At 44.3% G+C, this 18,268-nt stretch overlaps 1 protein-coding gene across 1 annotated transcript in view; it reads right to left on the reverse strand.

Annotated features, from left to right (window-relative positions):
- DUSP16 (dual specificity phosphatase 16) overlaps positions 1–15,813 on the reverse strand; it is a 64,793-nt gene extending 48,980 nt beyond the window's left edge. Inside the window, exon 1 of the mRNA XM_081191025.1 lies at positions 15,678–15,813. The gene's annotated coding sequence lies outside the window, so the exon portion shown is untranslated. The remainder of the gene's footprint in view (positions 1–15,677) is intronic.
- Positions 15,814–18,268: the final 2,455 nt, after the last annotated feature.

Below are 18,268 nucleotides of genomic sequence, written 5' to 3' on the forward strand. Positions count from 1 at the left end.
GTCCTTAGATGGGGATGTTTTATGAAAGGTCCTCTTTGCTCACCTTTTGCACTCCTCTGCTTCCTGCCTGTGGTCTTGGGAATGCCAACAACCATACTCCAGATTCTTGAAGGACAAGACGTTTTCTTTTCTTTTACCCATGAGACTTCAGAGTGAGAGCAGAAAGCACTGAGCCTTGGTCCGATTTGACTTCATATCCAAAACTCATTGGTTGCGTGGCTTTGTTATGAAACCAACTCAGAATAGGGGCAAAGCTTCCTGCCCTCACTCTGGAGTCTTGGGGGTAAAAGAAATAAAAACAGCACCAGGTAAGGGTGGGGCAAATACTTCAACAATGTTTACAGGGTCCCTGCAAAACAGTCCAAGAAGGGGTCACTAGCTGAATCCTGCAAACAGTGGCAAAGCCAATCTATATTTGGCTCAGTCATTGTCTGAATCCCTATCTGACACCACACAAGCTGCCAGTTCAAGAGCCACTGCAGGATCAAGTTCCAACAGGTATACAACCACCAAGAAGTGGTGGCATAATAATATTATTACCTAAGTGCTTTCAAAACCAGGCGTTCTACAATAAATAAAGACAGTTCTAAGGGAAATATTACACTCTGCTGTCAGTCTCACTGGGTCCTCTGGGGCACTGGCATTTGCCCAGCCATGCCAGGTGCTGAGACCAGGCCTTCCAGCAATGCGGTTTTTGGGCTTTGTTTGCTTAACAGGGCCGAGTACAAGCTGGGTTCGTCTGGCCCTTGCCATTAGACAGAGTGATGAGACTGCCCCAGGAAGCTGATGTGCTGGAGGTAGTAGACCTCTGAACACCAGTTGCCAGGGATCTCAGGTGGGAATGCTGTTCCACTCAGTCCTGCTTGGAGACCTCCCATAGGCATTGGCTTGGCCACTGTGAAAACACGAGTGCTGGACTAAGAAGGGTGTTTGGTCTGGTCCACCAGGATTCTTCTTAGGACAGAGCCATGTGTGCCATAAAGTCTGTCCTGTATCCCCTAAACTAGGCTATTGTCCTCAGCTGAAGTGGAGGACCATGTTCCATCATCAGGGCTGATACACAGTTAGCCTCTGTATGTAGAACTGGTGGCCAAGTGGTGAGGGCACTATCTCATCCTGCATCTAAGAGACAGAAATGTCTTAGGTAGCTGCTGGCTGAATCTGAGCCCAGGAACTTGAACACAAACTATAGGTCTGGATTTGGACAGAGCCATCCAAGTCCCCAGTGAGATTCTGACAACTTTATATATGAATTGGCTAAAAATGATCTGTAAAGTAAGGAGTTACACAGAGATCTCAGAGCAAAAATATTGGGAAAATTCCAGACACCCAGAGAAGTTCATGTTTTTACGTTAACTCTAAGAGAAAGTACAAGCTTCTCAGCAATTTCCCTTTCTGCATATAATGACAAGTGACAGGAGGAAATTACCACATCATTGTAAAATGTAGAAATTTATTTGGGATGGTTAATTACTCATTTATGTGGCAATAAGAAAGAGGTGACAGAAAAACAACTTTGGGAGCCAAGGGTGAAGGCAAGGATTTATTTCATTAGCCAAATGAAATCACCACTTATCTCAAGGTTATGTCACAGTTACATCATTAAGCTTACAACATTCGGTTCCCAGAATCATTACAGAAAGAGGAAAGATTGCAAACAGAAGAAAGACACATATTAATATGTAACCAACAAGCACGTAGCAAAGGATTATGGGCCAAAGCAAGTATTACTCTGAACTACTAATGAAGAAAAATATAGACCAGTAGTTTAATGTTCTAGAGTGGGCCTCAATGTAGCAACAACAGTTATGGGGAACATTTGACCTGGAAGATTTTACTGTATTTGTACAGGGCTGTCATGTTTATTGACATAATGCAGCATAGTCTTAGAGCAGCTAGGAAGGTCACTATCAAAGCTTCCATAAAACTGCTCAGCTGTTTTCAAAAGTCAACAGGTAAACTGTTAAAATCCATAACTAGTCAGCAAAATGCAAAGTGAAATTGAAGCAGAGAAGATCTGAGTATGATGTTTTAGGCCCGCTGCAGACAGGCGAGCAAGACTGCTGGATACATGCAAAATCATGCCCCTTTGGCCTTGGAGTGTTACAACTGCAACGATTCTAAATATAGCAAAACTAGCCAAGATTCCTGTTTTCAGGGGCTGATTGTCCAGAGATCTTTCAAACACTGTGACAGATATATAACACATGCAAAACACACTCTTGCCAATAAAAACGCATGCCACGATAAATTTATCAGTCTTAAAAGTGCTGCAAACTTAGTCAAATACAGCTACCTTTCTAGAACTAGCATAATAATGCTATTTATTATGAATCATCAGAAAGGAATTTTTATTTATTTTTAATTAACAAATAATTAATTAGTATTGCTAATTAAACTCTGGTGCAGCTGATATACTGGTGCAAAGTCCTAACAAAAAGGAGACCAAAACTTCCTCATTGCTTAGAACAGAATTTAATTCTCCATAAAAACTACAGATAAGTGAATCACTGGGCATTTCCTCATATCTGAACTGGCTACTTTCTAGGGAATAATCCCACCATACGAGTAAAGAGGATTAGATCTAAGGATTGCTCAAAAGGATCAGCTGTTTAGAGTTGCCTAGTCTAAAATGCTGTTTTAACATAATCAGTTTCTAAGGCAAATGTGACTAGGTATGCATTACAAAACCACTATACTTGCACAGCATGAAATGGGTATTTCAGCATTCTGCTGCTCGTCTCCGAGGCATGGTTTATATAAGCTCATATACTGCTTGGCTACTGTACATTATTGTACACTTGATGACTGAGAAATGAATGCAAAAACTGACTTGGGAAGAGGATAGACAGGTTACCAAACTTTGGAGCAATGTTTTGAGATGATGGAATGGGCACGTTAATGGGCTCCTATGTGCTGTTACGCACCAGAGGTGGTTTGGTGCCCAAAAGACTCATGCAGTTGACTTCAGAGGTACTAGGATTCCAGCCGGAGAGGAAGTCAGGCCCCACTGGTGGCAACAGAGTCCGATAGTTTAGGGAATACTAGAAAACAGACTAGCAATATCTGGTGTTCAATGGTGTGATATATCAGCAGCTAAACAGTGCAATATTCCAATATAACATGATGTCTGAAATCGGAGATCAGGAGTGGGAATGAGGGAAGGAGCAGCCATGGAGATTGGGCAGGGGTGTTTTTGTGTGCAGATCAGGCGGGGGATAAGGGAAAAAGCAGCTGTGGAGATCAGATGGATGGGGAAAGGAGAGCAAGCGGAGTCACCTCCAGCACATGGTTTGAGGGGGGGGGAGGAGGACAGGGGGTGCATGAAGTCTCTGTCAGCGGGGAAGCCAGTGGTGGCAGCCAGCAGAGATGCATGTCCACTGTGGCTCCTGCTGTTATCCTGCTGAGAAAAGCTTCTCGGCCTCAGTGTCAGGGGAAGGTCATGCCACGGTGCCCTGTTCTCCGTCAGTGTGAGGGAAGGCTGCAGCGCTATTGACTGCCCTGGTCTCCCTCAGCATGAAGGAAGGCAGCTCAGTTCAGCAGTGTGATTGGCTGAGATCACTGTGCAATATCGGCAGTGCCTTGAAATTGGCAGCCCTCCTCTCCCTCAAGCAAGGAGCGATATATTGCTGCTTATTGCCAGGTCAAAATCGTTATCAAGGTGTGATTTCAAAACCGTTTTTGGCCAACATATTGAAAAATCACACAGCGCTAAAACAGACAATAAAATTTGTGATATTACTTGTCAGGTACCGTGCTGAGGAGGGCTGCACTGAGGAGGAAGGGTGGGAGCCTTCCCCTCGCCCTGCTCCTGATCAGGATCCTGGATCTTCCCAGGAGCAGGGAAGTAGTATAGATTTGGAACAGTGGTTTGCAGAGAGACATAGTTCAGAAGGCAGAAGCTGGGAAGTACTGGGTGGGGAAGTGCAGTGGGTGATGACAGGGAAGTGGGTGGAACCCTTAATTGGGAGCACCTTCATTCCGAGGAATGGATTCTTTGTTCTCTCGCTGTGATCATTAAAATTTCTAACTGCTAAGAGACTTCTTTCACTTTGTTCTGCTTATCTACTGGCAAAGGGTGGGGGAGGAAGCAGAGTCCCTGAAGCCTGACATTCCCGTGCAAAAATGACAAAGTATAGTTTGGGGGGAGGCAAGGAATGGGGCCGCGGACCCCCTGGGTGCATTTCACAAACCCCCAATTGGGAACCACTGGGCTAGACTGTCATTCTGCTTAGCTAATGCTGCAGTTAGAAACAAATCTTCAAGCAGGGCACTCATGCCAGATTTTCACTTTGGGGGAAGGAGGAAGTGAGCAATGGTTTTCCAGCTAAAGTTCTGGAATATTCTGAAGCTAGCTTTTCTCGGGTGTACAAGTGCTCAGAGACCCTATCCCCCTTCCTGTGTCATACACCTGAAGGCTATCACATGATATAAAGGGCTGGGGCTTCATCAACAGCCCTGCCTCCAAGCTTGTTTAGCATCCCCTGCTCCTGATGACCACTAGTCCATATCATCAGAGCCACAGAAACCTATGCATGTAGATTTCCCTGGCTCAGGTATGGACATCTAACATCAGTGCTAGGGGAAGCCACATCACCTTATACAGTAGCAGGGGAAGCTACACTCCACAACCCCTTTAGTTGTATGTTGCCCCTTCTTGCATACAGTGCATGAGAGGTGCTGTTTGTGAAGAAAGTTGCATCTGAGGTGAGGCAGTGTGAGATGAGACAGAACTGCTGTGTTGCAGCTGTGAGGACCTGCTTGTACACACCAATCAACACATGAAACCACCAGCAAATGTTAAGTATTCAGTCAATGAGATGAGCATCTGAACACAGAACTGGGCCAAAACAGCCCCCAAATAACCTTATTTTAGCTCTGGGGGTGGGAAGTAATGCTTCATTTAAAATGCCACATTTTCATGCAGCTGTGTAAGATAACGGATTGCTAAATATAAATAAGCTCTAAGGCACCTGTCAGACTTTGGGAGCTTGGCTTTCTCACCCCACCTTTGGCCATAGATAAGCAGGACAAAGCAAAAAGCGTCGCTTACCATTTAAAGAGTCTTTAATGATCACAGCAAAAGAAGAAAGCAGCCATTCTCGGAATGACCAATTAAGGTTTCCACCCACTTCCTCCCTAGTCACTTCCGCCTCTTGCAACCTGATCTTGCAACCATATGCTTTTTGTGGAGCTACCTTATCTGCTCTCCGTGACCTTGGGCGGATAGGCTGGACACTTTCCAGTGAGAGAGAGTCTGTTAGCTCTCTCTCTTCCAATTCTTCTTCACTTTGCTGTTCACTCCCCAGTTCATCCCAACTTTTGTCTTCAGAACTAGTCTTAGGGATGACCTGGTTGTCCAGACATAGAATCATAGAATCATAGAGTTGGAAGAGACCACAAGGGCCATCGAGTCCAACCCCCTGCCAAGCAGGAAACACCATCAGAGCACTCCTGACATATGGTTGTCAAGCCTCTGCTTAAAGACCTCCAAAAAAGGAGACTCCACCACACTCCTTGGCAGAAAATTCCACTGTCGAACAGCTCTTACTGTCAGGAAGTTCTTCCTAATGTTTAGGTGGAATCTTCTTTCTTGTAGTTTGGATCCATTGCTCTGTGTCCGCTTCTCTGGAGCAGCAGAAAACAACCTTTCTCCCTCCTCTATGTGACATCCTTTTATATATTTGAACATGGCTATCATATCACCCCTTAACCTCCTCTTCTCCAGGCTAAACATGCCCAGCTCCCTTAGCCGTTCCTCATAAGGCATCGTTTCCAGGCCTTTGACCATTTTGGTTGCCCTCCTCTGGACACGTTCCAGTTTGTCAGTGTCCTTCTTGAATTGTGGTGCCCAGAACTGGACACAGTACTCCAGGTGAGGTCTGACCAGAGCAGAATACAGTGGCACTATTACTTCCCTTGATCTAGATGCTATACTCCTATTGATGAGGCCCAGAATTGCATTGGCTTTTTTAGCTGCCGCGTCACACGACCCTGTTAACATGACCCTGTTATTGCATGGGGTCAGAGATCCATAACGTTTGCTTCAGCATATTGTTACCTCCACTGTTTGGGCTACAAATCCCCGGAAGTTGCAGCGGTATTTGGGGCAGGAGTGCTGAGTACTTTATCAGGTAAGGAGAGCCAGCTGCCCGAAGAATACTTATGTCATATTGGCTGTTTGAGTTGTTCTCGGCTGCAACTTACTTATGGACAGGGTGGTTCATAATATAAAAGCATTTTAACTTTATTTTTATATTTCTGTAATTTATTCATAAAACACTTTAAATGTTTGTGAAAGTCAGCAGAATTTAATGCTTAATGATACTAGAAGTGACTACTTCCAATGATGCCTTATTGCCTAGCTAATTTGGCAACTCCACTGGACAAAATCTGTGGCCAGACAATTTTGGCAATTACTGCATCAAGTGACTCACACCCTAATCCTACCAATGGGCTGTGAACATCAGCTGGTCCATGCTCAAGAGGAAGCCCAAAGGAGTGAGAGAGAAAACAAAGGCAGAAGTAAGACATCTTGGAGGAAAATCACTCTCCCCACCACTTGGTTGCTGAGTAAAACAAAATTGGGAGGGCTGGGGGCAGTTCTTTACTCTGGAAACTAATTACAGTTTTCTTTCCTTCCCCTCTTTCTTCTTAAATCCCACCTCAGTTATTAAAAATCTACAAGAGCATTTCACAGAGACACAAAATGGAAGCCTGCCAGTCTATTCAGAGCCAACTCTGAGTAGGTCACTCTTGGCTCAGTAGCAAACCACAAATGGAGCACAAGGAAAGGACAAACCCTGTTCTCTCACACACAAGCCTCCAGCCTAAATTCTTTTCCCCTCTTCCAAAACGTGGACCTGCTACAGTCATTGAAGAAAAAGTAATATACAGAGAGCCAAAAAGATCTCCACTAGGGAGTTCTAACAGTTGCCATTAAGTCATTGCATCCATTGCCCACCCACCCCCACCCAAGAAAACTAATAGCAGGAATGACAGCTATTAGAAGCAGAAGCTTCCCTGAATAACATTTTAATTTTTCACACACCCAGCGAAGGATGCTTTCATAATAAGTGTGAGCGCCTCACCAAGCTTCTTTATCCATAGATCAAGGCTTTGCACCCGGGACCCTAGTAGGGAAGGGAAAGCAGCTGAAAAGCCAAGCGCCCCTTCTTTCTTCTGAGCTGCCCCTCCCAGAGCTGACTTGACAGAAGTAGGAAAGGAGATGTCTGCTCTCAATGCCACTGATAAACAACACTTCAAGAAAATTTCAAAGTCCGTTTACAAAGTAAGAACATCAACCGAAATACACAAAAAACATAAAAGCCAATTTAAAACACAAAATTTAGCATAAGAAATCAGCAGCAGAAATAAGATAAATTCAAGTAGGAAATAGGAACGTCTTTATTTACTTCCCAAAAGAAACAAGTGATAAAATGAACTTCCTGAGGGTCAGAATTCCATCGTTTCAGGGCCACCACAGGAGGAAAAAAACCACTGCTTTGTTGCACAGATTTACATGTCATAGAATCATAGAGTTGGAAGAGGCCACAAGGGCCATCGAGTCCAACCCCCTGCCAAGCAGGAAACACCATCAGAGCACTCCTGACATATGGTTGTCAAGCCTCTGCTTAAAGACCTCCAAAGAAGGAGACTCCACCACACTCCTTGGCAGCAAATTCCACTGTCAAACAGCTCTTACTGTCAGGAAGTTCTTCCTAATGTTTAGGTGGAATCTTCTTTCTTTCTTGTAGTTTCACAGGTACTTTTGTCCTTAAATCAAGCCCAAGAGCAACACTGTGTTTCTTTATGGGCAAGTGTTTCTGTGAAGCATTAAAAAGGGACATTTACCAGAGCTGAACTCTGCTTCCTTGTGAAATCTTGTGTGGCCATGTGGGTCATGAGTCTTTGGCTTTCCTGCCCAGCTGGTTCCTTCCCTTCGGGTAAAGCCTTGGTTTTTACACAGACTCTGATGTTTTCATTAATCACTGATAAAAAGGCAATATAGAAATGCTATAAGTGAAACAATGTCTACCATGCTGCCGCCTCTCCTTCCTTCCTTCCTTCCTTCCTTCCTTCCTTCCTTCCTTCCTTCCTTCCTTCCTCCCTCTTCTTCTTCTTCTTCTTCTTCTTCTTCTTCTTCTTCTTCTTCTTCTTCTTCCAACAGTTTTAAAGGGTTTTTCTTGTGTTTTTAAATGTTCATAGTCACCTTAAGTACTATTTAAAGGTAGCTGTAAGCCATCTAAATAAATAAATAGTAAATGCTCGGAATATGCAATCCCTGAAATCGCCAATAAGGATCGAGTAGAAAGGTAGAAAATGGCCTTTGCTCAAGACTCTCAAGAGCAACCATCAGCCAGAGCAAAAATCATGGTCTAGAATGGACCTATGGTCTGGTTCAGTGTAAGGCAGCTCCATAATCACATGGCTGTGATATTTGCTCACAGACCTCTGCGATGTGGGAAGCAGCTTCAATGTTGCTATGTCCGTGCTTAATGCAAGCAGCTGTCTCAAAGCAACTTTTGCATGGTCTTAAAGTATCATACACAGAGTATGGCTGCCTAAACATGCCCAGAGGAAGTCAAGAAATGAGAGCACAAAAGACACCAGGCTGACACGAGGTAAGATCTTGGATACATAAGTCAATGCCCTCAATATTATGGTGACAGGTCAGACGCCCTTTCTTCAGGGATGAGACTGGAGGCACAAAGAAGGACAGGGAATTGCACTCTGAGCCAGCCCCAGAAGCACCTAAGAAACTAGAAGCAGTTGAAGACACAGAGTATGAGGTGAGGTACCACAAAAGCTTGCAGGAACTGGGGTAGAAGGTGGTAGGGAGGTGGTAAGAGGGTGGGAACACTGGGCTGGCAGTGGTGAGGAGCACAGGGAGGGGCTAGGGAGGGGCAGATGGGGCGGACTGCCCCAGGGGACACTTGGCCGGTGGAGTGTGGTGGTGGGGAGCCACTGGACGGCTCCTTCGCTGTGCTGGCACTCTTCTTACCTGGCAACTAACTCTTTTCCTTTGAAGCAGAAGGGTGGGCTGCTGCTCTCTCTGGTTTTGCAACTGTGAGGGAAAGAAAACCTGGAGAGAGGAAGGGGTGGGGGAAAGGCTGCCCTCCAAGCAAAGTTGGAGTAAACAGTAATGCGTACACAACCCAGCCAACCTCCTGAAATATCATTTCTTCTTGTTTTCTTCGCCTCAACGTCTCAGAGATCAATTAAAAGTGGTGAAGAGATCAGACCACCACCCCCTATCCTTTTTGGAAACAGAATCTTTTGTCATGATTAAATAATTTAAATGGCAAGTTCACAAGATAAGCACTTTGGAGTGTTGCTTGCTTATAATGTGTGTGTGTGTGTGTGTGTGTGTGTGTGTGTGTGTGTGTTTGGATATAGAGGTCCACATACATGTTTACACCATGTGAATACATAATGAGGGCACTGCTGCAAACAATCAGCTACAAAAACTGAGTCATGTTTATACTGAAAATAAAATACCTGCAATGAAAGAAATGTGATGCTGACATCCCTTCCTTTAATTTTGAAGGAAAATGTAGCCAATCCACTTTAAATTCTTTAATTGCAGTGGATCAGCAGCCAGTATTTTTTTAAAGAAACCTGTGGAGTGTTTATTCTGTTGTTGTTTATTCTTTTATATTATTCTTTAGAGTTTTATACTGCAAGTCTTTACATGTCTACGCAGAAGTCCCACTGAATGAAGCCTACGCCTAGGCAACTGTGTAAAGATTGTGCAGTCGTATACTGCGATCTTAAGCATAATTACTCAGAAATAAGTCCCACTGAGTCCAACAGGATTTACTCAGATAGACCTCAGGTAGATAATCTGAAAATGGCCTCGGCCCAGTATACCTGAAGGAGCGCCTCCTTCCCCATCGTTCAGCCCAGACACTGAGGTCCAGCTCTGAGGGCCTTCTGGCGGTTCCCTCACTGCGAGATGTGAGGCTACAGGGAACCAGGCAGAGGGCCTTCTTGGTAGTGGCACCCACCCTGTGAAACGCCCTCCCATCAGACGTCAAGGAAATAAACAACTAGCTGACTTTTAGAAGACATCTGAAGACAGCCCTGTTTAGGGAAGTTTTTTATGTCTGATGTTTTATTGGATTTTTAATATTTTGTTGGAAGCCGCCCAGAGTGGCTAGGGAAACCCAGCCAGATGGGTGGGGTATAAATAATTATAATTATAACTGTTGCACATGGAAGTTCTACTTTTGACAAACAATTTACTTTTACAGTCATACTACTTCTTAGGATTCTTCCAATGATCAATTAGTCTCTGAGGAAATCTACTTTTTAATGTGCTTTAAGAACAAATGTGTCGAGGGGTGTGTAGATGTGCGTGTTGTGTATGCAAATGTGTGCTGGAAGGTGGGTGTGGGGGCCTAATGGAGTCTTTGACCCGGGTGCAAGAAAGCCTGGTTTTGTTTGACCACACTTGGCATGCTGGCTGTGGGGCTCCCAGATGAGGAACAGTGAGGGGGAGGCAAACTCAGTGACTGCCCCTGGTGGGAAAAGCCCCAGCAACCTGCACTTGCGCCTGCCAGCAAACTGGTGCATTCCTGCCCTTGCTGCCTTCCTGTTCTGCCCCATCCCTGTCTGGCAAGCAGCAGAGGAGAGGGCTGCATGGGAGTACTGGCCAACGTGCCCCCCTGCAACCGAGCACTTTCACAAGAAGAGCCTGTGGTGCTAGCAGCTGCCTGGCCCAAGGCTGCCATGTCGTCCTCCTCTGACTCGGAAGAATTCATCTCAGACTGCTGCTGAAACAACAGCTAAGCTACTTGCAGCTTACAAGGTCAATGCTCACAGGAAAACACAAACAGATACAGCATGGTTTAAAGGGTGCAGTATCAGCATCAGAGCTACAGGCTGAAGGAAAAAGGGGAGAGAAGAGAAAGAGGGCAGTACTGACAACAGAAGGAGGTGAGGAAAAAATGGTGAGTTGTCTCACATTTACAAAGCCAAGCTAGACCTGAACAAAACTGGAAGCTGAGAAGACTCAGAGCAGATGGCCTGAGGGTGCTACTATACTGCTCTTATGGGGCTTCTTATGGGGCCAAGAAGATGAGAGAGGGAATTCGTGCAGGAGTCAGAATTGCTTCACACTCACTGGGACACTGGTGGATATGTGTGTGAAGGATAGATGTATATCCACGGACTCTATAAATCTACTACGTAGTACATTTGCAAAGCTAAGCAGGGGCCAGTATGCTTTCAAATTTCACTTTTCTCTCAGATTCATTCTATAACCAGCCATATAAAGACAATAATAATGGCCAACTTACAGAATTGCCAGAAGGATTACTGGCATGTAACATGAAGCACTTTCAACATTCTAAACTACCCACAGAAAATATTGAGTAGTGTTTTTTACTGCCCCTAGATCCACATTCATATATTTGATTAAGAGATTACCAAAATGATCTAGAGGTGGGTGTGGGGAGGGGAGATCCCATCAATTCATGTGCTGCTGCAGTGCGCACTTTAAGGAGCACATGCTGCACAGTAAACACTCATTGTGAATCTGTACTATGCGATGTTTGCCTTGTCAACAGCTTCAGCTCACAGAGGAGATTAAAGAAGTCAAAGCAACAATGACTCCAATATATTAGTTACTGTTTGGTAACAGCTAATTTGGAAAGTTATTTAAAAATAAAATCAAATCAGTGTTTGTGTGTGGTATGCGAGCATAGCTAGCTACAGATATAGATATTTTTGCTCAAATAATCCTTTGGTAAACAGTCATACTTAACATTTGAATAATGCAGTACCTTTATTTATTTTTTTCATATTGGCCACTTATAACCATGCAGAACTGACCAAATCTTTGGAAAATAAGTATTACTCAGCATGGGAACCTGAAGCCAGTTCTGACACAGTGCTACAAACTTGGATGAAACCTGCCTTGCAAATAAATTCACAGAACTTAATAGCCAATTAATAGACCACAGAAAAACTATGAACCCGCTGGCCTACACATCTTCAATGTTAAGCCATTTGTTTGAACATGTCATAACAATCTTTTTAAATATTTGTTGTCACCTGGATGCAATTCTCACTTGCCACAAGCACCCAAGCAAATGACCATTGCAAAACCAAGATGAAAGTATATGAGCTAAGAAGTATCGAGAAGGGTATAAGCACAACATGAATGACACAATTTCATTTTGGATTGGAATATCTGGAATAATTTCCATCCACAGTGTATTCTGGTAATGTGCAGGACTCTCTCAGCGGTTATTCTGGCTGCATTATTGTTATAAAGATGCGCACAGGAGTCAAGTTCTAAGTGTTTTAACAATGTTGTGATTAGCAGCATGGATTTTTCAAGAATAGATCCTGCCAGATAAATTTTATCTCTTTAAAAAAATCTTGGTGGATTGTAGGAATGCTCTGGATCGAATCATCTTGATGTCAGCACATATTTTGGTTAGCAAACTGTTTATAGTATAGATGGTGATACAAACAATACTCAATGAGTGCTCATCTATAATTTCCCATCAAATGGGGGGAGGCTCTGTTCTGGGCCCAAAACCTTTCAAGATGTCATTCAATTATTTAGGTGATGGGGTAGAGAAAATCCTTATCAAGTTTAGAGATGACAAAAACTCTGAGCAACATCTAACACCTCCTCAGAATACAGCAATAAAATTCAAAATGACTTTGATAGGAGACTGGCCTGAAACAGACAAAAAGGAAAAGGAAATCTTAAGAAAGAAGATTCTGACTAAACATCAGGAAGAACTTTCTGATAATAAGAGCTGTTCGACAAAGGAGCAGTTTTCCTTGGGAGGTTGTGGACTCTCCTTCCTTGGAGGTTTTTAAGCCGAGGTTGGTTCTCCATCTGTCATGGGTGCTGTAGCTGAGATTCCTGCATTTCAGGGGGTTGGACTAGATGACCCCTGGGGTCCCTTCCAACTCTATAATTCTATGATTCTATGAAACCAACTTAAAAAGAGAGAGAAATGCAATTCTGCATTTAGGCTAAAACTAAAATAAAACATGCAGGATTGGAGATACCTGGCTTGGCAGTGCTACATGTGAAAAGGAACTTGGGATCGTAGTCAATCACAAGCCAAATATAAATCAGCCGTGCAGCATAGTTACAATAAAGGATAATGTGATTTTAAGCTGTATTAATAGAACAGTTTCCAAGTGTTGGGGTGTAAAATATCCACTTTATTCTGCATTAGTACAATTGCATCTGGAGTACTAGGTCCAGTTCCAAGCACCACACTTTAAGAAAGGTATATGCATATGGAATGGATTCAGAAGCAAACAACAGAAATGTTCAATGGTATGGAAACAAGTCCTAGGAGGAAAGATGAAAGAAACTGACTATGTTTCGCCTGGAGAAGAGTGATGGGGAATACTATACCTGAAGGGTTGCCACAAAAAGGGGGCAAAGAGTTGTTCTTTTTGCCCCAAGACAAGATCTAAAGGGCTCGGGATACAATTAAGAAGTCTCCAGCTGAACTTCAGGAGAAATGTCTTGATGATATGAGCAGTTTGATAATAGAACTAAGGCCCTTAATAAACTGATTCTTGCACACCTAATGTCAGCACTCTTCACACAGTCAGTTCCAACCTGCACACAATCTCTGCAGACATGAGCATGCCCTAAAGCTGCATGGAGAAGTTGATGTCCAATTGCCACGATCAGGTAAGTTTATTCTCACTCATGACAGCCATGTATGTAATGTAGGTTATATTGTGCTGCCAGATTATCTTTTCTTAAATCAACATTTTATTAATTAGACATCTATTTCAAACAGGTGTACATATTTGCAATTTAAAAACAAACCAATTCCCACCCTAAGGTAAGCATTAAAACTTTGTTGCCTTCAACAAGTATATGATAATTTCCCTCAAGTCCTGTTTTCTCCAAATTGTCAATTCACAAGTTACTCATCTACTGGTATAATTTCTAAGTATTATGGAAGTAAAGTATTGCAATGGCTACAATCCTAAACATACCAATGTAGAACTACTGTACTGTGTTTCCAGACAACTATGTATGGATTGAGAATTAACAGCTCAATATATTTCTTTTTACATAAAATTAGTAAGTGAAACTAAACCTCTGCCTGTGGGCCAGAACTGTCTGCAACAGAATTACTGCACATGCCTTACTCAGCAAAATATCAACTAGCTAAGATATTTCTCTCTCTGCCAATGACATTTTTGCAGAAGGCCCTACAATTTTTTTTAAACTATCAGCCAAATGAGGGTGACCAAAATTAAAAATAAAATCAGCTAATACAGTACCTGAACAGAAAACAACAGGTTAGTCACCAACTGCAGTATTTCTCTTTGTTTCTTTTACTGCAATACAGAGTTTTCTTAAAAGTGTCCCAATCTCTCTGGGATGGTACTTTAGTGGAACTAGATACATGTAGCACTTTATTTAAATTAGTCAAAACCATAATATTTCCTCATAAAGACTAGAAGCAAGAATAACGAATGTTTGTGAGGAGGGTCCCCCTATCCTTTGATAAGCAGAAATTCACCAGGTGAGGCTTCCAGCATAGAGTTTTACTGATAAGGAGACTTTAGAGCAGCTGATATAGGCCAGGGAGAAAAGGGAAACAGCACTAACTGTGTACATTATACATTATCCAGACATCCTAGAATCACAGAACTCTGGAGTTGGAAGAGGCATCAGGTGCAGTGCAAGAATTTCAACTAAGTCATACCAGGAAGGAGAGTCCACCACCTCTCTGTGGACTAAGCTGCAATCCTAGAGTACCCACTTACTTAAATCCCATTGAACTCAACAGAATTTACTTCTACACAAATATGTACTATAAGATGATTCCATAAACTACCATTTAACCCAGCATAATCTCTAGACAATTCTACATTTCTGAGGCACATTCCTTCTTCTGCCCCATTTTCCTATGTAAAAGATTTAATATCGTAAAAGTCTGCATGTTTTGTTCTCTGTGAATAACCTGAGGCCATGATACTGAAAACTAGAGGAACAGGTGCCCGGATATTTGAAAAACAAAAGATCATTTTTTAAAAGATCTTATAAGATATTTAATTTAAATATTTGTTTTTAGCGGCGCCTCACACTGATCCTCTTTGATTCCATGAGAGGGGACTTCATACAAACAACAGATAAAAATCCTAAAGGACAAACCAACCCCCAAAGCAACCGGAGAACATAAGGAACAGAAAAGGAACGAGAGATCATAAAAACAATGCTAATAGTAGCAAGAATATAAAAGAATATAACTTTCTCTCACACACAGAAGCACACACAAAATCTTTGCATATATGTAGTTTCTCATCCCATCTGAAATAACTGTGTGTGTGTGTGTGTGAAATAATAAAACTATTTTACAGCAGAACCATTTAAAGGAGGAAGAGCAGGCGTTTAACTCAAGTCAGCAATGGAGAAGACATGGAGTGAAGATATTTCTAAGAAATCCAGGACTGTTTCTGTGCTTTAACAGGGGGTGGAGAAGCTTTGGTTTCTTTTCCATTTTCTTTAGAGGGAGAGGGACACACCAAACATTTTGTAGAACTCCCACCCATGTGGCTTCCAGGCCGTGACCCCAGAACTGCATATTGGGGGGGGGGTGCACAGGACAACATTCCCCCCCTTCCTTGCCAACCCCCTTCTCCTCTTCGCCCTCCCCACCAAGACTTACTTTTCTCCCTCTTTCTAAACTGGCAGCTGCCCTCAGCCTCTTCTGACTCTGCCAGGCGGCGCTTCGGAGCCTCCTCTGGGGGGGGGGCGGACCCCCCTCTCCGCTGAGAGAAAGAGGCAGGAGGAGGAGGAGGAGGAGGAAGGCGAGGGAGGAAGCGCTGAAGAGGACTCGGGGGGAGCCGGGGAACCCGTCGCCCGGTCGCTTTCTCCAAAGCCGCGGCTCATAGGAAAGGGGGAGCCAGCACGTTTAATAACTGAATGTGGGGAACAAAACAAACGGGGAGGGAAGAGTTTGGCTGGTCAGTCAACTTGCAGGCTGCGGCTGCTGCTGCTGCCGCTGCCGCCGCCGCCGCGGGGATGAGGTCATCGGTGTAAAAATATAAGCGATGGCGTCATTGGAAACCAATCCCCGGGAATGAGCTCCGCCTGAGGGAAGAGGGCGGCTCCGAGGCGGAGGGAGGGAGGAGGGAGGGAGGCCAGCCTCGCCTGCGCAGAGACCTGCCCCCCAGGCACCGGGAGCCAGAGGAGCCCGGGCAGCTCCGCCAACTCGCCCGGCCGGGGCTGCCCGGGCTCCCGCAACTCTCCTCGCGGGGCCAGAAAAAGGCCTCCCCCCCTCCCTCCCTCCCTTTCGCGCTGCTGCTGCTGCTGCTGATCTCCCTTCTCCCCCCCCCCCCCTTCTTCTTTAAATGTTTGTAATGTGTCAGAGCATTTCTAAAGTGCCAAGTCACGGGGAAGGGCCAGGGCTGCGTGCAAGAAAGGCCTTGATCCTAAAAGTACCTAGAGGATCTCCTGGGAGGGCGAGCCCGGATTGCAGCTGCACTTGGTCTAGATTTGCACGTGGTAGTGAGCAGCTGAAGGGGGCGAGGAGGAGAGGCCCTCTGTCCACACACCTGAGGCGCAAAGGAGTGTCAGGCTGACCCCAGGGAGCAGAGGTCGCAGGCCAGTCCACTGTCCCTCAGACCTTGTGGCAGGCCAGGGGGGGAGCTGGAAAAAGAGGCGAGGGGGGCAGTTAGTCCTCCCCCTAGACCCAGCCGCTGCTCTTACCTTCCCAGGGGCTGTTACTGCTGCTGCTTCTCGTGAGTAGGCAGAGGGAGCTCGTCCGCTCTGCTCTCTGGCCCACAGGGGCACCGGGGGGGGGGGGACATGAGCGGCGCAAAAGGGCTGGCTTAAAAGGGGCTGCTTAAAATGATGCTTAGCCAGCGCAGCCCAGCCCCCTTCCTCCTCTAGGCAGGGCGGGGAGAAGCCAGGAGGAGGGAGGGAGGAGGCGCTGCTGTGGTTTGTGTGAGGGAGGGGAGGAATGGAATGGCGCAGGGGGCGGGATGGCACCGCCTGAACAAACAGAAACCCCACGCTGATCCACAGACAGTCCCTGGGCCGGATCCTGAAGGCAATTGGGCCTGATCTGGCCCGCGGCCCTTAGTTTGCCGACCCCTGCCATGGAGAGCTCCTTGTACCACCATAAACCGTTAAGACCATATTCATGGAAGTAAATCTTACTCTGCTATGAGTGATAGCCAAGGAAAGAAGATCATCCTAATCATAAAGATCAACTATTAACTTCCTCCCTGTGCTGTAAATCAAGTGCACGTTCTAACCAATCGAGATTTTGCAATCTGCATTGGTGACAGGGTAAATATCAAAATTCAATTTTGGTCTCATGAAGGAATGAATTATATCTTAATTTAATCGTATTACCTAAAAATATTAACAGATTGTTCCTTTATTCACTTATCTAATGATGCATATAACCATCTAACATGGATATACATGTTACAATAACTAATGGCACATTTTTTTCCAATGATGTGAGGAAGAAACAAATGCTGACCTGCAATGACTTACAGATTTAATTCATCTTTAGAAGTAGTTTGCAAATTACCTGAAGTGATTTGTTTTACATTTGAAGGAACTAAAATCATTCCCCATTGTCGTATTGAAAACATCTGTTGCTTCCTACATATTGGAGGGAAACAAAATGAGTACAAACTCTTGGAAAGATTGCAGAGTTAACAATCATTTTTTAAGCTGTCATCTTCATAGCATTTACAATAAGTGCGGGGCCAAGGTTGTTTGCCACTCTAGGTAGAGTGATTCATGAATGTGTATGATTTTTTTTAATAAAAGCCCTGTCAAATAAGACAATCGAATCCACATCCTCTTTCACACATGTGCCTCTGGAGAACTGAAAAGTAGATTGTGAAGGCTTACATTAATTCCATGGTGGACCATCTCCACAACATGAACTTTCACTCCCCAAAGCTTGCTGGAAGACACATCTCATCTCTGTTCTGCTGTATGCAGACGATGCAGCAATACTCTCAAGAACACCTATTGGGTTCAAAAGAGCACTGAGAGCATTAACACAGTACTGCAAGGAGGACCAGCTAGAACTCAGCTATCAGAAAACTAAGATCATGGCATTTGCCAAACGGCCTATGAGCTGCTCTTGGAGCATAGATGGCCACAAGATTGAGCAGGCCTCTTGTTTCAAATATCTGGGGGTAGTTTTTCATTCTGATGGCAGCCCAGGGGGGTTATGTTGCTGATATTGCTCAGAGGAGCTCATCTGCAATCCTTAAATTTCTTAAAACG

This window comes from Podarcis bocagei (genome assembly GCF_964188305.1).
Source record: "Podarcis bocagei genome assembly, chromosome: 4".
NCBI classification, from domain to species: domain Eukaryota; kingdom Metazoa; phylum Chordata; class Lepidosauria; order Squamata; family Lacertidae; genus Podarcis; species Podarcis bocagei.